This window comes from Equus przewalskii, chromosome 9 (assembly GCF_037783145.1).
Source record: "Equus przewalskii isolate Varuska chromosome 9, EquPr2, whole genome shotgun sequence".
Lineage (NCBI taxonomy): Eukaryota > Metazoa > Chordata > Mammalia > Perissodactyla > Equidae > Equus > Equus przewalskii.
In genome coordinates, this window is record NC_091839.1 from 30,251,788 (window position 1) to 30,278,209 (window position 26,422).

A 26,422-nucleotide genomic window follows, 5' to 3' on the forward strand; every position below is an offset into this window, starting at 1 on the left:
CCAAGTCATCACTAGGGAAGAGGTGGGCAAGGTCCCTAAGAACAGGGCTTAGAGTTACTTGGGTCCAAGGATATTTGTAGGCCAGGCCACACTGACAAAATATGTATCTTTTCCAAGGATTTTAACTAAAATAAACCAAAAGTTTTAAAGAATTGAAACATGGAATGTTAGACATTTTACTGAGGGAAAGGGAACTAACACTTACTGGAGCTAATGAAGGTGCTCTTGGGCAAAGCAATTAGATCACATTAGATGCTGTGCTCAGCGCTGCACAAATTATAACGTTGATACTGAACTGAACTTTGAAAGAGTCTTTGGATGCATTTTCATGAGTTTGATATTTTTAGTTTATAGAAGTATTTGGAAAGAGTAGGTAAAGGTTGAACAAGAATGAATTGATAGTTGGAAGACGTGCTGTAAAAAGGGAGCATATTTATTAGAAGATTGGAAAATTTTTTGAAGCAGAAACTGTTTCTCCAAGATGATGGCAAAACATGAGTATAACCTGTGTGATGATGAATTGGCTGCCATCAGCAACTGTCTCTGGATGAAGTGCAAACTTACGAAGACAAGAGAAGGGCAAAATGATTTCAGAAAAAGCAAAAAACCCCACATCTTTCCCATAGTACAAGAATATAAGCAAAGTTTAATTAAATATATTATGAATCTGGACAAAAACAAATGCCATTGTACTATTGTATATAGCAGATTAAACACCAGGACAACACCCTTAAACCAGTAGTTTTAGGCAATAGTCATATCACTGAACGAGGAAAAGAGGAAAATGGAATTTAATATATTTGAATATTCAGAACTTCTAAATACAGATGAGGAACAGCTAATATGCGTGGTGCTAACTTGAATATGTTCATTATTTGTGAAAGAAAAATGTAGTAGCAACACAAATCATAGGTCACACAACTATTCAAAATGTTTTAATAGTACCAGTGATACGCAGGGCACCGGCTCCCTGACTCACTAGCTCCCTAACTTAGACGTCCTTGGCTTCTCTGTGCCTGAGCTTCCTCCCCTGTGAAATGGGGAATAATAATGCCTCCCTACAGGGTTTCTGTGCTATCAAATAACTTCCTGCGTGCGCAGCACTTAAAACCGTGTGGGGCACAGGGTAAGCGCTCAGTATGAGCTCCTTTATCCAATCATCTCCGCCTTCCACCTCCTGGTATCGCTGCTCTTTCCGCATACTGCTCCTCAATCCTCAGAGCAGGCTGTGCGCATGCCCGAGGACTTCGGTGCTTCTGCGCGGTGCTCATCTCGTTCATTCCTACCAGGAGCACCCTCTTCTTCCTTCTTTGTTAGGCTCCTACCTTTCCCTCAACGGCCAGCTTCTAAGCTTTCTCTCCTAAGCTTTCTCAGATCCCACGTTCAGAAGTCCTTCGTTGTTCCCTCCTGTTCCTCTGGTGTGGCTCCTTGTCTCTTTTGCAGTTACTGATTCATCAGTATTCACTGAGTGCCTACTATGTTTCAGGCCCAGTATGGTATAAAGTGGTAAGTTAGATGAACAAATGTCGTGGAACTCGTGTTGTAGTGCTTGCTTTGTCCTGCCTTGGGCAAGTTTGTTGTAAATATATGACTTTTGCCCTTTAGGCTGCAAAGACCTTTGTACTGGCAGATACCTAGACTTTTAGGCTGCAGATACCTGGGTATTATGATCTTGTCCTCTCCCCAAGTCACCTTGGTGCTTACCTAGTACAGTGTTTGTATCCAACAGTCATACAGTGCATATTTATTTAGTGAATTACTGAAAAATTCCTGTGGAAATAGTAATGGGTCTTTTATAATATATGAATTATATGAATTAGATTTGTTTTAAGAACCATTAGACTATGAAAAATAGTTTCATATGTCCTGGCCACCTACATTATTTCAACTTCCCTTTTAACTTTCTTCTCCCTTCTACAGTGTCTAGTGTCAGAGGCTTTGGACACGGTCATCTTATTAAAGATAATATCCTAAGTGAAAAGACAAATAAAAAATTTGTTTGTGAAAGAAAACCAAAAGAACAGACAGGAGATGGTTTATGCATAAAATATGTTTTAGTAAAGTCAGCGTTCTCAGGCACTTTCAATTTATCCAGGAGTAAATAAATAAATGACAAATGGAACCAATTAAAAAGGTGAGTATCAATGGGAAAGAATATTAATATTTCCTGGCTCTTTAGGATAGCAAGTCCTCCATTCCCTTGCCCCTCAAAGGTCGTGCTTGTTAGCAAAACCACAACCACAGTCAAACCCAACCCTCTGCCTGCTCCTGACCTGCACCCTTGTGGCTGAATACGGCTGGAGAAAAACAACCATTCTGGCTCACTTTAAATTTGCAATCCTTAAATAATATCGCACTATATTTCCCAGGTCCATTGAGTTTCTCACTCGCCTGCAGAACTACACACAACTTTTCTAGGTTTCCTGCACTTGTTGCCAATTCTAACTCTCAGCTGATGACCTTGCTTCACATTGTATTGAGCACAAGAGGAGCCAGAGGAGACTTCACGAATTTCCAGCACTGCATCTGCTCACTAGCTGCATCTGTGCTCCCGTGCCCTCCTGTGACTATTTGATGAGTGCTCTCTGCTCCTATCCAAGGCCAACTCGTTTACTTCTGCACTCGATCCCATCCTTTTTCACCTGTTGAGGACATTCTTTCAGAAACCCTCCTTTCTTTCACCTACGTATTATTTTCCCTCTTTCTACTGGGTTATTCCTATCAGCTTACAAACAAGCTGTTATTCTTCCCTTCTATTTAAAAGATTCTTTTTTTATACCACTTCCCCTCCAGCTATTGACCCATTTTTCTTTTCACACAAAACTGTTTGAAACATCTGTTTTTACCTCCTTTCCAAAAACAAAGCTAGGTCCTATGTGAGTGAGGATTCGTCTGATGCCACATGCCAAGCTATTAATCTTTCCCCCTTTCATTCTCTTTTTTTCCCCATACTGTCTCCCCGCTCCTGCAATGTACGGGTAGAGCCTGCTGTATTCAACATGCTATTGTGACACTTCACCAGAAGGTGTCGCTATTCAACACATAATATACTGAAAACCGAAGGCTGGAAAATAGAACTCCAATGATCACTTGTATGAGTTTGGAATTGTACATGTTAGAGTATTGATATTTGTTGATGGGGGTGGTGATTTTTCATCAAAACAGACCATTTGAAGAAGGGCCGAGAGTTCCATGGGATGGATTTCCGTTGGGTTGGGAGGTTCTCATGAAAGGCCAGCAGGTGGGAAATATTAGGTGGGCAGGAAGGAGGACAACGTGCCACGGGCAGGGCAACTTCAGGCAGGCTAAGGAAAGTGGTTGACACTGAAGGTTTAAATTAAATTTCTTTAGTCACTCTATCCTGGAGTTGACTCAAATTCTGCAACCCAGTGTAACTATTACAAGTTTGGAAATTTTCAAATAGATAGAAAGGGCAGTTAACGAAACAACCACTGGATTCAAACACTGAAATAAAATATTACCTTAGCCTAAGAAAAAGTCAGATCTGGAAAAAAGTGGAGTGTCAGCTCTGAAATATTGGGTTATTGACCCTTCACTTATTGTTTTAGAAGTAGATTGCCTAAGTATAGCTGAAGCATATCTACCAGCTAATGTGGAGGTGGCCCTCAGTCAAAATTATCTTTTCCACTCTAGGTTCTAGTCTGGTGGCTACATGGCCTTGATGTTGACTGGCATCCTGGGAGCCATTACAGGCCACATCATCTCCCTGTTATATCACTAAAGAGTTTAATTTTTTCCTTTCCATATCAAGTTGACCTCCAGTCATAGACTGCTGACAAAATTCCCCTATTAGGGCTCAGCTTTGCCCATGAATCTGTCTCTTTCTTGGTTGTGTATTCAAATGGATCTCTACCAACATGTTTGGACCACGCACAGCCAAACTCTCCCTTCTAGAGAAATATTTTCTAGCCGCCTAACCCTACAGGCTTATAATACAGGATTACTGGACACAGAGTGGAAGTAACAGACATCAGGAAAAGGAGGATGGGGCTCCCATAGTGGCACTGTTATGAAAGCAATGGCCACTGGTATAAGAACTGAGTGAGCCCATTGTGTTTTCCTGAGGGAGACGGCTGCGATGTCTTAATGAATGAATTAACGGGAGTAGAGACAAAAAGTTACTGGAATTCCTGCTGAATAAAGACTTCCATTTGAAGAACAGAACTGTGTAGAGAGAAAATGGGTAACATTTTAGGGCCAAAATCAATGACCAGAAATTATAAAAACAATAATCGCGTATAAACTTTCCTGACCATACCAAAAAAGAGTGAAGGGTTGCGGCCTTTATGCAAATGCTTAGCTTATTTGTGATCCATTGTATCCTGGCCTGCCCCCTACATTAGTAGAAATGCTCAATTACACACTGGAAAATTTTTTTTCCAAAGAGCCAGGACAGCTAATGTACACATGCTTAACGTACCTGAATATGTCTCAACACATTATGCAGATACACTGAATACCTTCTTCAATGCTGTTCCAGAAAATTGCATGGATTTTAAGTACACTGCTTTCTGAGGATCAAGTGGAGAATACAGGAGCTTCTGCACACTGCTTTCCCACCTCCCTTCATACATGCAGTTCCGAGTAAACTTCCATAAAGCCAACCCTAGTCTGTGGCCTGAGAGTCAAAGTTTGTTGGAAAAATGATACAAAAGAGGATCATGGAAATTAGGAAGCTTCCAGTGACTTTCTTTACTGAAATATGAAGTAAATAAACTCTCACAATAGTCAGCGTGCAGACTGATTATCAGCGATGCATGGGTGGATGCCATGCCATCTCCCTCTGTGAAGCTTTTGAAACTTGGACGCATCACAGCCTCCCTTACCTCCCAAACTGGCACGTGTTCAGCAGCATTACTCCCTACTGAGGATGAAATCATGCTCTCTTCTCTCAGAGAATTAGAGAAGTTGCATTATCTTTCTTCTCACTGAAAAAATCAGATTTAATCTTTACACTTGATCTGTCAGAAGGAAAATGGTTAGGATCTTGGAAAATCATTACAAGAAATAAATGTTGCTAACTCCCGTTTTCTACTCTCTCTATACATATGTATTGAGCCCTTCTTCTATCTCATTGCACTTAAAAAAAAAAGAGGAAGAATCAAATCTAAAGGTGAGATGCTGAGAAATTTTGCTGAGGTACAAAGCTGCACCTCTCGTTGTGGGTGTATGCAGCTGGGTGAGTGGGCAGGATCAGAACAGAGGTAGAAGAGAGAGACAGAAAAGAGAAAGGGGGTGTCTCTTTTGTGCTCAAGGGGGCGACCTTCTGAACAGGTGGAGCTGGCAGCTCTTCAGGTCTCCTAGATGTCAGTGAATAGAGAGGCAGGAGTCCAACAGGGCCGCATGCTCAACCACCCAGAAAAGAAATGTGTGCTAACTCTCCATCCCCCTTGTGGGGAGAGAGAGGAGGACATGTTGAGAAGGGGAGAGTTCTCAGAATGGCTGGGCTCTCTGTGTCCTGGGACAGGAGAGAAACACAACTGAGGTACTTGTCATAGGGTGGCATGAAGGCCTCACACATGGCTGCCTCCATCTAAGGCGTGGGACCCCTTCCCAGTGCTGCCTCCTGGCTGAGGTCCACTCAGCCACCGCCAGCTCCAGAGGTGCTGTTCCTACTGCAGTTCCAGAATCACAGGGCTGCCCTTGACTCTCAAGTGCCCTCAGGCTGCAGTATTGTGTCAGAGGCTGTGGGAAGCCACAGAATCGACACGTTGCTTCTTCATAGAGAGCTAAATTTACTTGAGAATTTTAGAAGAAAAGTTTAAAATGTTAAGAATTGTAAGTGATTTTCACATAAATATATAAGCAAAATCACAAAAATCCTTTCTCCCTTGAATAAGCTAGTCTTGAAAGTTAGAAGAGTAGGATATCTCTATAAGCTGTGATTAACTGTAAAGTACATTACTTTGAAATTGTGGTGGGTAGAGTTGGTTTGGGGCTGAGGTCAGGTTGAAGTAAACAGGATGAAACTGAGGTGAGAACCACTGTGTTAGAGTTGCCAGCCAGCCTAGCTGTGGCTTGTTTTTAGGAGATGACGGAGAAGAAACCAGTGCTTTTTCCAGCAGCTGGATTTTTCAGTACTCCTCAAATCATCGCGGGGAGGCTGCTACCTTCTTTGTAAACGTGTAGGACCAATCTCATTAAGCCAGTTTTAATCATCTCATCCTTACATTAACTTAAATTCTGCTAACTCTTTTCCTGCTTCTTTTTCCCAATTTTTAACCCATCATGTATACTTTGTTGACCCAATCTCCATAGATTTCAGAATGTAGAGTTTGAACAAATACACAGATTATGAATAAGAGAATGAGAATAGAAATTTACAGGTAAATCTAAGATATGTGGATGATGAGTTGCAATTGTACCTCACAGATGTATGGACCTTATAGTTTTCAGAGCATTTCTGTAGCCTGGCTTGACACAAAGACTGAATGATATGGAAACCAAAGGGATATGCTGGAACAGTACCAGCTCATTCACAAGCCAGAGGCAGATCCAGTCCACGATTTGTTTGGAAGTGGTTGGGGAATACAAGTAGCAAGATTTCTCAGAGACCTACCAAGAGCTTATAAAAAAATCCCTGAAAATTCAAGAGTAAGCTAACAGAAGCTAGGAGTGCACTAAGGAAATATCAGGGGACAGGAATGTGGATTTGCTTATGGGACACATTAATAATGTGTACCAAATACTTGCTTTCCTTCTGGTTCCAGCTGTGCTGGGCTGCCAAGACATGGGCTATTTTTCTCCCTTTGATTCCTAGGGGTGCTACATATTTGGGCATATTTATCTCATTAGATTCTTAATATGTCTGAAATGCTCATATTGGAATCAGTTTTAATTCAGCCCAGCATCTCTGCTTTCTGAATCTTTTTCTTGCCCATGATTCTAGCATTGGAAACCATGAAACACATGATTCTTCAGTTTTAGTGCTTTCATGTAAACCTTATCTTGAAGTACATTGAGAATTCTGAGTAAAGAGAATTGCATGTATAGCATTCTTGCATATATTGCCCAAAAAGAATGATATTTTGACTGCTCAAGGAGAGAGGAATTGGAGGAGATTAAATGGAAACAGCTGTAAATCTTTCAGATGCATAAAGAGCTGTCACAGTTCATATAGAGAAGAAGAGTGGACTTCATTTTGAGTACCTATAGGGCTGAAGTTACAGTAAGGTAACTCTGCCTTCCTGAGCCACTTCCTGAGCTTGGGCAAATAATCTCCATATGCTTCTGGTTTCTAACGTAAAAAGAGTATAACAATAATTCCAACACCACAGTTTTGGATTAATGTTTGCATGTTATATAGTTTTGTTTTGTTTTGAAGATTAAATGAGAAAATAGATGTCAAGAGCTTGGCAGAATGTCTGGCACATTGTAACCTGTTATTATGGTCTGGTACCATTCTATTCTTTTTAGGGCTAGGAATAGGATAGGAATAAGATTGCCTGATTTAACAAATAAAATATAGGACACCAAGTCAAATTTGAATTTCAGATAAACTACTAATAATTTTTTTCCGTATAAGTGTGTTCCATGCACTTTTCGGAACACTTTAAATGCAAATGGACTAAATACTCCTATTGAAAGGCAGAGATTGTAAGACTGCATATAAGAAAGATCCTACTATATGTTGTTTTTTTCCTCAGAATCTTCCTTTTTTTAGATTGGCATCTGACCTGAGATCTCTTGCCAACCTTCCTTTTTTATCCCCCTTCTTCTTTTTCTCCCCAAAGCCACCCAGTACATAGTTGCATATTCTAGTTGCAGGTCCTTCTGGTTGTGCTATGTGGGATGCTGCCTCAGCATGGACTGAGGAGCAGTGCCATGTCCACGTCCAGGATCTGAACCAGCGAAACCCTGGGCTGCTGAAGCAGAGGATGTGAACTTAACCACTCAGCCATGGGGCTGGTCCCTATATGCTATTTTGAGAGACACAGCTAAATGAAAAGAAATAGAGAAGCTGAAATTAAAAGGATGGAAAAAAGTTATAATATGCCAACACTAACCAAAGGAAAGCTGGTATAGCTAAATTAATATTAAATGAAGTCAGAGCTATGCTGGTAAATGTTTAATAACCAGTTCTTAGGGATGGATGAGAAAGCCTGATTTGTGACATTTGCCAACTTCCAGTGTTAACACTCCCACATGGCTGATTTCAAGCCAGTGATGTGATATTACCAAAAACTGAGTTGGGAAGAGATGTGTGCACTTGGGTCCTATAAGTTTGTATGGGCCAGTTCCAGCACACCTGTGGACAAAATTCCTTACTGGGAAGACAGCATTACAGAGATGAAGACAGTCTCATCATAATGATAAAAGTTTAAAAGTCATCAGAGGGAGTGATGTCAGCATCATGGCAGAGTGAACTGTTTCCTTAGTCTCTCCCCCTTAAGTTGCAACCAAACAGGCATTCACTAACCAACAGAGGATTCCCTACAAAGCACAATAGGATGTCTGAGTGATCCATGCAGCCTTAGATCTGAAGATGGGGGTACTGGATCCCTGGGAAGCAGTGGAAGGAGGTGAGTGGCAGTTGTCTTGATCATGGGTCCTTGTGTAGCAGCCAGTGTGCAGCTGTGAGAGGAGGCAGGGAGAAGGCAGGCCTGTGTGCAAACACTTTTGCTTTCAGAGTTGCAGCTGGGCCTGCAGGAATGCTCCACACCGAGTGGTGTGGTAGCAGCCCAGGTGAACCACCCATGAATGCAGAGCATGCCCATGCATATGCAAGAGAAAGGACCCCCTTACCTAGCACACCAGCTCAGCCTGTCCCCACCCAAGGCAGGGCATCAACACCAGAGCACCTCTGTGTGCATGGGTGACCCGCCAAGTGGCTGCAGCCAGTGGGCAAATGCAGGTGAGCACTATTGGTACAACTTCCAGCAGATACACTTGGTTCAGAAAACATCACTTTGCCCCACCGCCAAGTGGTGGCAGGTGGAATCTGTGGTCTGATATTATCATTATGTGCCAGCAAAAGATCACTTCATCAAATGCAATGAAGAACTACATTAACATTCCAGAGCAGAAGGAAAATGACAAGTCTCTAGAAACCAATCCTGAAGTCACAGAAACTTACAATCTAAATGACAGAGAATTCAAAATAGTTGTCATAAAGAAACTCAAGGAGTTACAGAAAGCTCAGAAAGACAGTTCAATGAACTCAGGAATAAAATGAATGAGCAGAAGGAATTATTCAGGGCTGGTCCAGTGATGTAGTGGCTAAGTTCACATGCTCCACTTCAGTGGTCTAGGGTTCATGGGTTTGGATCCTGAGTGTGGAGCTGCACATGACTTGTCAAGCCATGCTGTGGCAGACTGTCACATACAAAAAATACAGGAAGATTGGCACGATGTTAACGCAGGGACAATCTTCCTCACCAAAAAGAAAAGAAAGAAGGAATTCTTGACAAAAGAGATTGAAACTCTAAAAAAAAAAAAAAAAACCAAACAGAGATTCTGGCAATGAAGAACACAAGGAATGAGATAAAGATCAATCTAGAAAACTTAAAAAAAGAAAGCTGACATTATGAAGGATAGAATTAGTAATTTAGAGGGAAGAAATATGGAAATTGTTTAGGTGGAGGAGGAGAGAGCACTAAGACTTTAAAAAAATGAAGAAATTATTTGAGAAATACCTGACTCAATTAGGAAATGCAACATAAGGATTATAGATATCCTAGAGGGAGAAGAGAGGGAAAAAGGAGTGGAGAGCTTGTTCAAAGTAATAATAGCTGAGAACTTTCAAAACCTGGGGAAAGAACTAGACTTACAAGTACATGAAGCCAATAGAACTCCTAACTACATCAACACAAAAAGAGCTCCAAGGCACATAAGAGTAAAACTGGCAAAAATCAATGACAAAAAAAAATTATTAGGGGCAGCAAGGCAGAAGAGAATAATCTACAAAGGAACCCCTATCAGGCTTTCAGCAGACTTCCCAGCAGAAACCTTATAGGCTAGGAGAGATTGGAGTGATATATTCAAAATACTGAAAGACAAAAACTTTCAGCCAAGAATACTCTATCCAGCAAAAGTATCCTTTAGATAAGATGGAAAACTAAAAACTTCTGCAGATAAACAAAAGCTGAGGGAATTCATCACTATTAGACCTCCTTTACAAGAAATGATAAAGGATGTCCTCATACCTGAAATAAAAAGGCAAAGGTTTACAAAGCCTTGAGCAAGGAGATAAATAGACAAATTAAGAAAATTGTAGCTCTCTATCAGAAGAGGTTAGCAAACATTTAATTATAAGAGATAAAGGGAAGGGAAGCAGAAAAATAACTATAAACCCTTCATTTTAATCACAAACTCACAACACAAAACAGAATACTATATGACAACAATAACTTAGACGGGGAAGAGGATAGGGATGGGGGACCAGCCCGGTGGTGTGGCAGTTAAGTTCGCACATTCCACTTCAGCCATCTGGGATTTGCAGATTCATATCCTGGGTGTGGACCTACGCACCACTTGTCAAGCCATGGTCTGGCAGGCATCCCACATATAAAGTAGAGGAAGATGAGCACAGATGTTAGCTCAGGGCCAGTCTTCCTCAGCAAACAGAGGAGGATTGGCAGCAGATATTAGCTCAGGGCTAATCTTCCTTGAAAAAAAAAAAAGAGAGAGGAAAGGTATGGAACTTGCTTAGGCTAATGGAGATAAGAGGCTATCAGAAAATGGATATCTCATCTATGAGATCTTTTATACAAACCTCATGGTAACCAGTAAACAAAAAATCAGAGCAGAGACACAAATAATAAATAAAGAGAAAACTGAGAAAATCATCACAGTTTGATTTCACAAAAACCCACCAAACTGAAAAGACAGAAACACAAGGGAAGAGAAACAAGGGAAATATAGAACAACCAGAAAATGAGACAGAAAAGGGCAATATTAAGCTCTCATATATTGATAATCACTCTAAATGTAAATAGATTGAATTCTCCAATCAAGACACAGAGTGGCTGGCTGGATTAAAAAACAAGACCCAACAATATGCTGCCTCCAGGAAACACATCTCAGCTCTACAGACAGACACAGGCTCAGCGTGAAGGGATGGAAGATGATAGTCCAAGCAAATGGCAAGCAAAAGAAATCAGGTGTTGCCATACTTATATTAGACAAAGCAGACTTCAAGATAAAAAAGACAATGAGAGACAAAGAGCAGCATAATATAATGATAAAAGGGACATTCCACCAAGAGGACATAACACTTGTGAATATATATGCACCTAACATAGGAGCAACAAGATATATATGGCTACTACTAACAGCGCTCAAAGGAGAAGTTAATAGCAACACAATAATAGTAGTGGACCTCAATATCCCCCTTACATCGATGGATAGATCATCCAGACAGAAAGTCAACAAGGAAACAGGAGACTTAAATGAAAAACTAGACCAGATGGACTTAACAGACATTTATAGGGCATTCCATGCAATAACAGCAGAATACAAATTCTTCTCAAGTACACATGGAATATTCTCAAAGATAGACCATATATTGGGGAAGAAGGCAGGCATCAATAAATTTAAGAAGATTGAAATCATATCAAGCATCTTTTCTGACCACAATGCTATGAAACTAGAAATCAACTACAAGAATAAAGCTGGAAAAGTGACAAACATGTGGAGACTAAATAACATGCTACTGAACAACCATTGGATCAATTAAGAAATCAAAAGAGAAGTAAAAAAATGCCTAGAGACAAATGAAAATGAAAATACATCATACCAACTCATACAGGATGCAACAAAAGCAGTTCTAAGACGGAAATTCATAGCAATACAGGCCCACCTCAACAAATAAGAAAAATCTCAAATAAGTAATCTTAAACTACACCTAACAGAACTAGAAAAAGAACAAAGCCCAAAGTCAGCAGGAGGAGGGAAATTAGAAAAATTAGAACAAAAATAAATGAAATAGAGATTAACAAAACCAGAAGAATCAAGATCTGGTTCTTTGAGAAGATAAAATCGACAAACCCTTAGGCAGACTCATTGAGAAAAAAAGAGAGAAGACTCAAATAAATAAAGTCAGAAATGAAAGAGGAGAAATTTCAATGGATACCATAGAAATACAAAGACTTATAAGGGAATACTATGAAAAACTATATGCCAACAAATAACCTAGAAAAAATGGATTAATTCTTAGACTCATACAACCTCCCAAAACGCAATTAAGAGGAAATAGAGAATCTGAATAGAACAATCACAAGTAAAGAGATTGAAACAGTAATCAAAAATCTCTCAAAAACATAAGTCCAGGACTATGGCTTCTCTGAAGAATTCTACCAAACATTCAAAGAAGGTTTAATACCTATCCTTCTCAAACTATTCCAAAAAATTGAATGAGATTGAATACTTCCTAACTTATTCTATGAGGCCAACATTACCTTGATACCAAAAGCAGACAAGGACAACACAAAGAAGCAAAATTACAGGCTAATATCACTAAGGAACATAGATGCAAAAATCCTCAACAAAATGTTGGCAAACTGAATACAGCAATATGTTAAAAGGATCATACACCATCATCAAGTGGGATTTATGCCAGGGACACAGGGATGGTTCAGCTTCTGCAAATCAATCAATGTGGTACACCACATTAATGGAATGAGGAATGGAATGTGGTTTACATGATCATCTCAATAGATGCAGAGAAAGCATTTGACAAGATACAACAGCCATTTATGATAAAAACTCTCAATAAAATGGGTATAGAAGGAATGTACCTCAACATAATAAAGGCCATATATGACAAACCCACAGCCAACATCATATCAATGGTGAAAAACTGACAGCTATCCCTCTGAGAACAAGAACAAGAGAAGCATGCCCACTCTCACCACTCTTATTCCATGTAGTACTGGAGTTATTGGCCAGAGCAGTTAGGCAAGAAAAATAAATAAAAGAGATACGAATTGGAAAAGAAGAAGTGAAACTCTCACTATTTGCAGATGACATGATCCATATGATCCAGCTATCATACTACTGGGTATTTATTGAAAGAACTTGAATCCCACAATTCAAAGAGACTTATGCACCCATGTGTTAATTTGCAGCACTATTCACAATATCCAAGCCATGGAAGCAACCCAATTGCCCACCAACTGATGAATGGATAAAGAATGGATACTACTCAGCCATAGAAAAGGACAAAATCTTCTCATTTGCAACATGGATGGACCTTGAGGGTATGATGTTAAGCGAAATAAACCAGACAGAGAAAGGCAAACACTGCATGATTTCACTTGTGTGTGGAAGATAAACAAACACATGGATAAAGAGAACAGATTAGTGATTACCAGAGGGGAAGGAGGGTGTGAGGTGGGCAAAAGGGGCAAAGGGATACATATATATGGTGATGGATAAAAATTAGACTATTGGTGGTAAGCATGATGCAGTCTATACAGAAACTGATAAATAATAACGTTCACCTGAAATTACACAGTTATAAACCATTATGACCTCTGAAAAAATTGAAAAAAAGATTCTCATCACAAGGAAAAATATTTTTTTTGTAACAATATATGGTGATGTATATTAACTAGGCTTATTGTGGTGATCGTTTTGCAATATATACAAATCATTATGTTGTATATTTGAAACTAGTACAATGTCATATGTCAATTAAATCTAAATAAAAAAAGTCATCAGAAAGCTGCAACAAGTCATAATTTTACACACAATATAACTTCAAAATATATAAAGGAAAATTTAATAGAACAATAAAGAAAGTAAAATCAACAATAATAGCAGGTGGGTTTTAAGAGATCTTTCTTGGTAATTGATTGAACAAACAGATAAAAATCAATCGGGATATAGAAGATTGAAAACACGATTAAACTTAACCTAATGGATATATTTGGAACATTATAAAATTAAAAAATATACATATTTATACTATATGTAAAATATACCTTCTTTTCAAGCACAAGGAGAACTTATATAAATATTGACTACATACTGAACTTTAATGCATGCACATCATATTTTCAGACCAACAGGAAATTAGGCTAAAAATCAGTTTTAAAAAACAACGGGAAAATCACCATGTTTGGAAATAAAAAAAAAACCTGAGGCAGCCCTGATGGCCTAGCAGTTAAAGTTTGGTGTGCTCCACTTCAGTGGCCCCAGTTTGGTTTCCAGGCATGGAACTAATCACTCATCTGTTCATAGCCATGCTGTGGCAGTGTCTCACATAGAGGAACTAGAAGGACTTACAACTGAAATATACAAGTATGTACTAGGGCTCTGAGGGGGAAAAAAGAGAGGAAGATTGGCAACAGATGTTAGCTCAAAGTGAATCTTTCCAAGCAGAAAAACACCCCCCCCAAAACCCTCAAAGATCTTTAAAAAACATCCTTTAAGTAACCCATAAGTCAATGAAGAAATCATGTTGAATATTAAAAATATTTCTATCAAAAATATAAAAATACTACATAATAAAAGTTGTGGGATATAGCTAAATTAGTACTTGAAAGATAAATTTCTCTCATTAAAATTCCTATTTTAGAAAAAGAAAGAAAAACTGAATATTAATGAGTTAAGCATCCATCTCAAGAAATTGGCAAAAGAAAACAAAATAAACTCAAAGAAAATACAAGAAAAAATAATAAAGGTAAGTGTAAACATTAATTAAAAGAGAAGAAAAATATAAAGGGAAGAAAAAGCAATATAATAGCCAAATATTTTTCCTTTGAAAATAATAATAATAAAAACAAAAAGCAAGACTGATCAAGTAAGAAAGAGAAGACACTAGGGCTGGCCCCGTGGTATAGTGGTTAAGTTCAATGTGTTCCACGTCAGCGGCCTGGGTGGTCGGGTTCAGATCTGGGGTGTGGACCTACACCACTCATCAGCCATGCTGTGGCAGTGACCCACATACAAAATAGAGGAAGATGGGCACAGATGTTGGCTCAGGGTGAATCTTCCTCAAAAACGAAAAAAACCCACAAAAAACGAGAAAGAGAAGACACAATTAACTACTAATGGGATTGAAAAAGGAGGATATTGTTATATTTTTCTACAGACATGAAAAATACAACAAAAGGATATTATAATTAACGTTTGTCAATAAATTTGAAATTTTGTATGAAATGGATAAATCTCTAGAAAAATACAACCTAACAAAACTAACATAAAAAGAGGTAGGAAACTTAATTATCATTATAATCTTTAAAAAAATTGAGTCAGTCATCAAATATTTTTTCATAAATATCATTCTCTGGCTTCCCCGGAGAGTTCTATCAAAGATTCAAGGAAAAAATAATTCCATTTTCATACAAAATCTTACAAAATCTCACAAAGAAAATTTAAGGAAAAAAATCATGGTCCAATCTTACTTATGAATACGAATGTAACAATTTGAAATAAAGTATTAGCAAATGGAATCCAGCAATGTGTAAAAAAGGGTCATGACCAAGTGGATTTATCTCAGAAATGTAGCATTGGTCTAATATTTGAGAATTCATTAAAGTAATTTATCACATTAATGAATTAAAAGAGAAAAATCATTTGGTAATCTCAATAGATATAGAAGTCCACAATACATTTCTATGTGTATTCATGATTAAAACTCTTAGGAATAGAAAAGAACTTTAAAAATAAAACCTGATATAGAGCATTTACAAAAATTAAACACAAAAGCTGAAACAAGCATCATACTTAATGGTGAATCATGAAAGCACTCCCTTCAAGACTGGTAACAAGGTAAGCATGTGTGCAGTCACCATTTCTCTTTAACATTGTACTGGATGGCCTATGAAGGGCAGGGAGAAAATAAAAGATACAAAGACTGAAAAGGAAGAACTCAAATTTTCCTTATTCGCAAATGGTATAATTTTTAAGTAGGAAACTCCAAAATATTACTAGTGAATTTTCAGAACTAAGATTGTTCAGCAAAACTATGGGATATAAAACCAATTACTTTTCTATATAGAAAATGTAATAAGAATAATGCCATTTACATGATCACAATTAATACAAAGTAGCTAGGGATAAGTCCAAGATGTGGAAGGCCTTTATTAAAATAATTATCCAACTTTGAGGAAGATTGACAATGGATGTTAGCTGAGGGTGAATCTTCCTCAGCAAAGAAAATAAATGAGTAAATAAATAATCATGAACTTTATTGTAAGGTATTAATAAAAGGAGAGATATTCCATGTTCTTGGATAGCAAACAACGTTATAAAGCTATTGGTTCTCCCCAAATTGATCTATAGATTCAAACCCAATTACAATTCAACCTCAATAACGTGTCTTGTGGAACTTGGTGAGCTAATCTTAGAATGTGTTATGGAAGAGTAGAGGGTTAAGAATAGCTCAGACACTCCTGTAGAAAGGGAATAAAGCCAGAGAAACATGGTTATGAGATATCAAGAACAGCATAAATTTGTAGTAATTAAAGCAATGTGGTATTGGCTCAGTGATAATAAAATGGACAAACTCATGTTCATGTAGAAGGGATATCACAGAGCAGAGAGGAAAGGAGAACCTAACCAGTGAATGATGCTGAAACAATTGATTACCCTCATTAAAAAAAAGAAATTGTTTTCCTACTTCAAATCACCCCACTCCACATGCACACTCAATTCTAGTGGCTTCAGTGTGAACGGCAAAATTGTACAACTTTTAGAAGAAAATATAGGAGAATATTTTCATGACTTTAAGATAGGAAAGGACCTTTTAAGTAAGACAAAAAAACTCCCCAGAAATCATGAAGTTAAAGGCTGATGAATTCAACTACATTAAAATTAAGAATGTCTGTTCATCAAAGGATACCATTAAGAGAGTACGAAGATAAGCTACAAACTGGGAGGAGACATTTGAAAGGTATGTAAGTGCAAAACAATTGACATCCACAACTTTTAAGGAACTGCTCTAAATCAATAAGAAAAGACAAACAACCCAATAAAAAACTGGCAAAATACTTGCGTGTGCATTTTCTAGAAGAAGAAACATAAAGGACTCAAAATATATGAAAAGGTACTCAACCTCCTTAGGAATCAGAGAAATACAAAATAAAACCACAATGATATACTATCTCACTTCCCCCAGACTAGGACAAAAAGTCAGGCAATACCTAATGTCAATGAGGATTTGGAAAAAAAGAAACCCTCACTCAAAATGGCACAAACATGTAGGAAAACAATGTGGTGTTAACTGATAAGATTGAAAATATGCATACCTCATGACACAATGATTTCTCTCCTATGCAGGAAGCAGGAGGGTGGGGGAAGAGAAAGAGTCTCCTAGACTCTGGAGAGACTCCTGCCTGGTGTGAGCACCGCAGGACACATACAAGGGTGTTTGTACAGTGTTGTGTATAATAACAAAGGCCATCAACAGAAGAATGAATACATGGTGGTGGATCTATACTAGGCAGTAGCGAGTCTCAGAAGCCTCTCCTGCACCATTTCAGACCCTCCTAGCCTTACCTCTTTCTCAGATTTGCTCTTCATGAGCTCTGACCCACTACGGGACACACAAGCCCACAGCTCCTTGCTTCCTTGCTGTGTCATGGTGTCCATTTTCTCCTGCCCCAGGACTTTCTGTTGCTGCTGAGGTGTGAGAAGCATCAGGACCCACCATAGACAAGCACAGTGGATGTGCAGGGAAGTTAACATCCTTTGAGGCAAAGCTTTGAGGAGATCTCTTAGGAGCTCTTCTCCATTTGCCCTCAGGATCCTACCCTACGGACAGGCCTGAGATGCTGTAGTCCTGTGTCTCTGAAGATGGCCCTTTGAGATCAGCAGTTGGGTACCCTTGACACCAAGTGGTGGCCAGTTTGGCAAAGCATCTTTATGTTGGTTCTCCCTCTTTCACTGCCTCACTTCTCACTTTCTTTTCCTCCTGGTTCCCTGAAAATGTGCTCTCTAGTGAAGAGTAACAGATTAAGTTTTTGCTTCAGGGTCTGCCAAATGCAAAAATGTGGATGAACCTTAAAAACGTAATGTTGAGGGGCTGGCCCTGTGGCCGAGTGGTTAAGTTTGCGCGCTCCGCTGCAGGCGGCCCAGTGTTTCGTTGGTTCGAATCCTGGGCGCGGACATGGCACTGCTCATCAAACCACGCTGAGGCAGCATCCCACATGCCACAACTAGAAGGACCCACAACGAAGAATATACAACTATGTACCGGGGGGCTTTGGGGAGAAAAAGGAAAAAATAAAAAATCTTTAAAAAAAAAAAAAAAACGTAATGTTGAGCCTAAGAACTAAGTCATAAGAGAACACAAACAGCATAATATTATTTATATAAAAATCACAAACAAAACTAAGAAATATATTTAGAGAATATATCTTCTACAGGTGGAAACACTGATGGCAAGCAATGACATGATCAACACAAAATTCATGACAGTGGCCACATTTGGCACAGAGCAGAGAGGAAGAGACCCTGGCAGAGCAGATAGGGGCCTCTAAGATACCGTTAGTGTTTGTTATTTAATCTGGGAAGTGAGCATTTTATTTCTATTCTCTAAATACAACAGATATGTTTTGTACACCTTTGATGCATATTTCCCAAGTAAGGACTTCTGCAGGGAAGTCTCTGGCTCACGGCAGGGACTCAAGCAGTCTCTACAAGTAAGGCTGGAAAGGAAGGTGGAGCCCAGAGCGTAAGGATCCTCAGATGAAATTATTGGAACTTATTCTGAAGGCACTGGGGAGACTTTGGATGTTCTTTTCTTTCCTTTTTCTTGTTATCAAGCAGGGGAATGTGGTGTAAATGGGCAACAAAGCTAGTTAAAGCTAGAAAAATATAGGGACATTTCTGAGGTAGTATTGACAAGATTTGTCACTGACTGACTAGTTCTCATAGGTTTAGGAAATGGAGAAGTCAAAGGTCGGAAGCTGAGAGGAGACTGTTACACATGGTCCCACGGCAGTGGGGATGAAAACGTGAAGCTGGGTTAAAGAAGCTTTTGTGTACTAAAATTTATGATGCCATGCTGTGCTGAAACGGGCCCACATCACTGGCTCCTGAGAGCAGACTGTGCACATCCACATTAGATGATGTCTTGTTGCTAGTTTGAACTACCAATCATTTGGGAGTATGGCCACGGGGGTAGTATTTACATTATGGATATTGGCAAACACTACAAATAGGGATTTTTACCCTCTGGAGAGAGAGTTGCTAAATGTTTATCAACACACCCCTTGATAGGATCTGGTGACAAAATAGATACAAAGAAGAGGAAGATGTCTTAGGTGATACCAAAGTTCCTGACTTTATTTTTTTACTTTTGAGGAAGATTAGCCCTGAGCTAACTACTGCCAGTCCTCCTCTTTTTTGCTGAGGAAGTGCAGCCCTGAGCTAACATCCGTGCCCATCTTCCTCTACTTTATATGTGGGATGCCTACCACAGCATGGTGTTCCAAGCGGTGCCATGTCCGCACCCGGGATCCGAAATGGCGAACCCTGGGCAGCCAAGAAGCAGAATGTGTGAACTTAACCACTGTGTCACCGGGCTGGCCCCCCAAAGTTCCTGACTTCAGAGCTGTGGGTAGAAGATGACAGCAGGAAATGGGACTTAGAAAGCAGGAAGCCCAGTGGTTTCTGCCAGAAAGGGGGTATTACAGAGAACAAGATTAACCTGGTCGTTGCCCTCATGAAGCATTTAATTGGTTTTTAACAGTGCGTTATTGGAACACTCTGTGTAGCTTTTTCAAAATGCATATTCCTGTGACGTGTCTATGCCCTAATATATTCAGCACTGTTTTATACAGAATGGTTAAAAAAATGAAACAATATAGTGAAGGTAATGCTTATACAAATCATTCTATCAACCCTATTAAATAATGAGATGACATCCTCTAAACTGGAAGTACATTTATGATATAACATTTACTGAAAAAATGAGATTAAAACAAATCCTCTGATGGCCTATTATATAATGACCTACATATCATATCTTTCCAGAAGGGCAATAAATCGTGCTTCTCAAACCTGCTGCAGAGTAGAATCAGCTGGATAACAATCACTCCAGCCTGGGCCCCACCCCAGACAAATTAAATCAGAATCTTCACAGCTGGAGCCTCAGTGCTGCTGTTTTTACCAATGTTGAGAAACGTTGCATTAAAGTCTTTGGCTGGGAAAATGAAGTGAATGGAAAAGGAGACTGGAAGAGGAGGGTCGTCATGGGGGAATTGGTTGTAAGCAGAGTTAGAGTCTCAGGTAGATAGAAACAACATCAGCAAAAATGTGAAATATTTTTATTCTCTCTGAAATGAGAGAGACTTTGGATAAAGAATCAGAGAAAGTTTGAAGTGGTAAGAAGAGATGTCAAATGAAATCCAGTGACTTCGACCTTCTCAGTACGTAAGAGGTCATGGTAACAGTAATGGAAGTAGTCATCATAGTCATCTCAGGAGCTAGCATTTATTGAACTTTTTTTTTTTCTGAGAAAGATTTGCCCTGAGCTAACATCTATTGCCAGTCTTCCTCTTTATCTGCTTGAGGAATATTAGCCCTGAGCTAACATCTGCACCAATCTTCCTCTACTTTGCATGTGGGCTGCAGTCACAGCATGGCTGACGAGTGGTGTAGGTCCACGCCCAGATCAGAACCTATGAACCCCAGGTCGCAGAAGCAGAGTGTGCTGAACTTAACCACTATGCCACAGGGCCGGACACCTGAACATTTTTGTAGTAAATATCTCACTTAGAGCTTAAAAACACTCTTTTACTTATCTTTATTATAGCCCTATGAGAAAGACATTGTTATTATTATTCCTATTTTATAGAGCAGAAACCATAAGATGAAGATATGTATGAGATTGAGCTGTTTACCAAGGTAACAGAGCTAGTGAGTGAAAGCGCTATCTGTGTAACCATGTTCTGTGTTGACTGCAAACCTTAAAGCCTTTGCTCTTAACTGAGCCTTTATATGAATAAGGGCGAATCAGGCTGCAGGCTCAAGGAGAGAGGCAAGGTTTGGAAATTGGACTAGGGGATTAAGTCAGGGAATCAGAGATGAGGATGATTGGAATAGTTTGGAGAGCCTGATTAAACTTATAGTGCATGAATTTGCTTCATGGAAGCACTCTATTTATTTGAGATTCTCTAATTATACCTGGCAGCTCAGGAAGGAGAGTAGAAAAACTGAAAGCTAAGTCTACCCAGAATGGAATTAACCAAGCAACTGAGGCAGAAGGTCAAAGAGTAAGGTTTCTATTGGAAAACTTAACAGGAAGACTGTTGAAAGAGGTTTGGAAGTGGACCACAGGAGCCAGGATTAATGTGTAGGACTGACGCTTGGAAAGGCTGAAGAATTAGAGAAACTGGGAGAGGCAGTGGGACTGATGTGTTTTGATGAAAGTAAAAATCACATTCGATAGAAGGAAGGAAGAGAAATTATTAGAAAGGGGTGTTTCAGAATTGTATATCTCTACAGCCTGAAAATATTGCAAACTTGGGGGTGAAATTTCGGTGTTTTGATAGTGAGGTATCAAAACTTTTGGTTCCCACTGTGTCAAAGCACATCCATTAGGCCAGGTACTGCCTTTAGATACATAACACAATCTGAAACAAGCCACTTGCCACTAAACTTAGACTTTAATGGTGGGCATTTAAAATGACACCATAAATAAATAACTCCAATTCTTTGAGGACTTCAAAATGTCAACACTTCTTTCTTCTTCTTCTTTTTTTTTTTGACAAATATTAGACCTGAGCTAACATCCATCGCCAATCCCCCTCTTTTTGCTGAGGAAGATTGGCCCTGTGCTACCATCCGTGCCCATCTTCCTCTATTTTATATGTAGGATGCCTGCCGCAGCATGGCTTGATAAGTGGTGCATAGGTCCACACCCGGGATCTGAACTGGAAACCCCAGGCTGCCGAAGTGGAGTGCGTGAACCCAATGGCTATGCCACTGGGCAGGCCCCCACACTTCTTTCTTAAGGAGTAATAGAACTCCTAAAATTGGTGCTTCCATTTTTAGGATAGAGCTGAAGGCCATGGCCAGCTATCCTGAGATCAGTCATGCAAAGAGATGTCGGAAATGGCCCAGAAGCAGCAATCATCTGTTGTTGTTAGCTGAGGAAGTTGGCTTTTGAATTAATAGTAAAACACATATTAATTATACTCATAATATTATACTGGACTGATTAATAGACTAAGTAGATGTAAGATAGGACCGGATACAGCTCAAATCCCAGTTTTGGTTCTAACCTTCCCATCTCAAAGGATTTTAGGAACATTACTTAGCATTCTCTGCCTTAGGTTCCTGACCAGAAATGAGCACATTGCCTACCAACCAGCAAAATATTAAGCAGTAAGATTAATTAAAATTTGCTTGAGCTTTTATAAGTAAAATATGATATTAACCTAAAGGATTGTTAATATGATTGCCATCTACAAAGTGTTTTGATCAGGTCTGAACTGACTACACCAGGTTAGTAATAGTGCCCTTGGGTTTCATAGTTGGGTTTAATTAAATGTAACTTCTGTTTGTTCATAAATGCAGCAGGAACCGTAAGACAGACAAATTAGCCCTACATATGTTACTTTCTGTGTGAAGTTAAAGTACTTCCGAAGTGGAGACTTTTCATTAATTTTGAGGTTCTGACTTTTCTCCACAAAATTCCTTTTGGTTTAGTTTCCTTTAATCCTTCTCCTGGGGAAGCAATTATGAAAATAGAAGAGAGCTGTGATGGGTGAGGGGCCTAAAGATGGCCGAATGAAGCAAACAAAACTGTAATGAATTAAATTGATTTTATAAAGGCATGCAGAAAGAGATTTCCTCAAGAATGAGAATGTAAATGGAAAAATATTAATCTACTGAATATAACCATATGCTTAGAAGCATTTATCACTGCTCTGTAGCTCTTTCATATTCTTCAAACATTCACTGTGGCCAGAAGAGTGGCGCAGCAGTAGAGTACATTCTCAATAAATAGAGTGATGCCTGCTGTAGCTCAGCCTTGACAGTGGCATTTCCATATCTGGGTTCTCATTACCATGGCTGTGCCAAGTCAACCATTTCATCTCGTAGGACCAGCTTTGGCATGCAGGTTGCCTTGGACCCAGAGCAAAAAGTGCACTCCCCTCCCTTGTTAAAATGGTTCCATCTGACTTGTTGCTCTCGATTTATGAGGCTGAAATCCCAGTGACACCGTCTCTGACTCTCAGATAGTGAGCTCAGACCCAACGGTTGCTAAAACTGTCCTCTTTGGAAGATCAAACTCACATTGTGTTCAGAGTCTTTCCTTCCTTTATACAAGCTGCTTTATGGTATTCCAATGTTGGCACAACCAGTTCCCTCCCCACAACTGCAGAAGGGAAGCAGGAAGAGGTGGTGTGGATGGAGACCTCAGTCATCCCAGAGTCTGATCTATCACAATATAGGGATGCGGTTAGGACTTTCATACGGTCATTACCACATACTTACTGAATTATAACATAAACCTAAAGGCTGTGGTGAAAAACAAGCTTTGCTGCCTCAGATGAATCATTTTAAAACAGCATAAAATCTGGAACACGATTGTGGCACCTAAGGTATACAGGTATACCGGAGAAGGTTAGCGTTCAAATATGGTTGAGGTTTAAGGTGGCTGCACCCTCATGATTGACAGAAACGGTCAAGAAAGCAGTTGGTTATGTTAAAGCTGCCTAATTAGCTCATGCATATAATCGTTCTTTAGGGTGATCAGTGAAACAAGCAGAGAGGGTCACAGGCAGCATCTGCTGTTTATTTTAAAGCCAGTATATCAATATATTTTAAAGCCACTAACAAGTGGGTTCAGGTGTGCCGCCACAGATTGTTCAGTTGGACACAAAGCTTCAATTTTAAGGACATCTTCCCAGAAATAATTGAACGAGAAAATTTGCCTTGAACCTTTTGAGTTACACTGCCCTGAGACTGTAGCAGAGACGAACAAAGTGTGGGAGCTGCCAAGTTACTGTGACGGCCATGGGGCAGCTATCTCAGGTGTACAAATGAAGCCATGTTCTGTTTGTTAATGGAGCCAGAATGAGGGAAAATAGCTTCCTGGGCAGTTTTATGAAATGAGAACATATGCCAGTAGTAAAGTATTAGCAAGAAGTGGAGTGTCTTCAAATGCAAATTTACTGACATTTCACAGCTACGAAAATAATTACCCTTCTTTGGTGAATTAATAATAACTTAGCTAAAGGTTTCATTTAGTATAACCAAATATAATGCAAAAGGCACATACTCTGATAAACACTGTTTCCATTTTAGGGCTTGCTAAGTGTGGATGTTCTCTCTTTTTCTCCCACATGTTGGAATGTCACAAGCAATTAGATGAAATTCTTTATATGACATGGAAAGGCAAAAGCATAAGGCCGTGCTGTGCACATCAGATGCGATGGCATCCCGATTATGGATACTAGAGAGAGGAGCCTTGGTATTTGATAAAATAGTTGTTTTCTGAAACTATCGAACTGTATTTTGTTGCACTAAACGATTTTACTTAATGAACATTTTGAAATCAAAACCATTTTAATTTTATGTATCAATGGAAAAACTACATTCAGAATCTGCAAAGCTTAAAGGAAATCTTTTGAAATATTGGCATGTCTTTGAATCTCTCAATATTCTGTCTTGCACCATACTGGGTACGTGGTAAGCACTCTGTTTGTGGGATCAAATTGTGAAAAATTGACTAATGGCATAGGAAACCTTTTGAGAAGCAGTTTGGCAATCTGAACCAAATACCATAAAACTGTTTATATTGCTTTGACTCAATAATTTTACTTTAGTGAATTTATGCTAAGAATCTTAAATACGAACTGTGAGAGGCTTATGCACAAAGATGTTCATTGTCATGTTATTCATAATAACAGAATAATTAAAAACAATTATTTCTCTTTTGTTGAGTATTTAGGTAAAGCAAATCATGATATATCAACTGAAAGGAACATTATGCAGCCAATAAAATGATGCTTGTCAAAACTAGATGGCAATGTAGAATATTCATGTGATATAACAGAAGGGCAAAAGCCTGGTATAAAATAGTGTGTGTGTGCAGTAGAACTGCAATAATGTGAAAATTAAATAAGTGAACATAGAAAGACTGAGGAAACACGTGAAGTCGCTAGCGTGGGTTATGTTTGCATAGAAGTACTATAGGTAATTTTTTCATATCTTTTTGATTATTCAAATAATCTATAATTTTTAAAAAAGAAATTCTTGAATTTAAACACTCAGTTATTATGCTTAACAGCTAGTTGTAGTGAATTGAACTCTTCTTTCTCTCCAAACCATTTTCTATGTAAATACACTCATGATGGTTAATTAGTCACAAATGGGAAAACAATATGGCTGAAGTATATAAACTTTAATTAATATAGACCTCACTAATTGAAGATTCACAGAAATTCACAGATCTGAATAAAACACCCCAAACAAGTAACATGTTTGGATTTTTCATTATGCAGTTATAATACTTTGTTTCATAGATATAAGCATATAATAAATTGTAGGTTTTTAGTAAAGCTTATTTCATTTAATTTTCTATATAAAGTTATGTTATTTGTAATTGCCTGTAATGGCAGATATATAAAATATATGAAAATAGAAACAAATAATTAAATTAGTTAACATAATTAATTAAACAACAAAAAAAGCTGATTTGCCTGGTCAAGTTTGTGAAGCAGAGAAATTGGTTTGCTTCAGCAGATGAAGCTCAGAATGCCCTGGAGCCCCATCATTTGTTTCTAATTAAAATGTTGTTACAAATGTGAACATTTATATGTGATTTACAGGAAAAGTAAGTAAACTTTTGATTCATCCACTATCATATATGGTTAGCAAAACATAAAGGGAATTTTTATACAATCTTTTCCAGAAATGTTTTGCTCCTTCCAAACGCAATTACCAAAAAGTTAAATATAAAATGACGAGTGGAATCAGTTATTCAGTGACTTACAAATGGAACCAACTATTTGTTTCACTTTTCTATGGACATTTTCAAACCAAAGCTTCAATTAAAATGTTAATTTTCTGAAGATATGTCATCCTTAAAGAACTGAACGTTATTGGTCTCAAATATCTTAAAAAGACTGAGCATGTTATAATGCTCAGGCTTATGCTTAAAAAAACTGAAGCTTTCTTCATCAGGTTTAAAAAAATACCTTATTCTTCTTAAATATGCCTGCTTTGTGGCTTGCTTTAATTTTATATTCATTTGAAGATTTGCCATAAGAACATGCAGTGCCTAGTTTTTTTCTGCATACAACTTCAAAAACAGCTAATTTTCTGAGCTGGCTGTCATCGTGAACTCTGAAGATGAAGCACACTTGCTATTTTCTAAGGAAAAGCAGCTCATTATTTAACTATGAGAGGTAAGAAATACTTATTTTTTCTGATAATAAATGACAAAATATTAATTTCACTTTTTAGATTTTATTTGTCAGTTTTAAAGGGTAAA

General features: G+C 38.6%; 1 protein-coding gene across 1 annotated transcript in view; it reads right to left on the reverse strand.

Moving 5' to 3' along the window:
- Positions 1-26,422, reverse strand: part of IMPG1 (interphotoreceptor matrix proteoglycan 1) — a 120,814-nt gene that overhangs the window by 93,896 nt on the left and 496 nt on the right. The window lies entirely within an intron of this gene.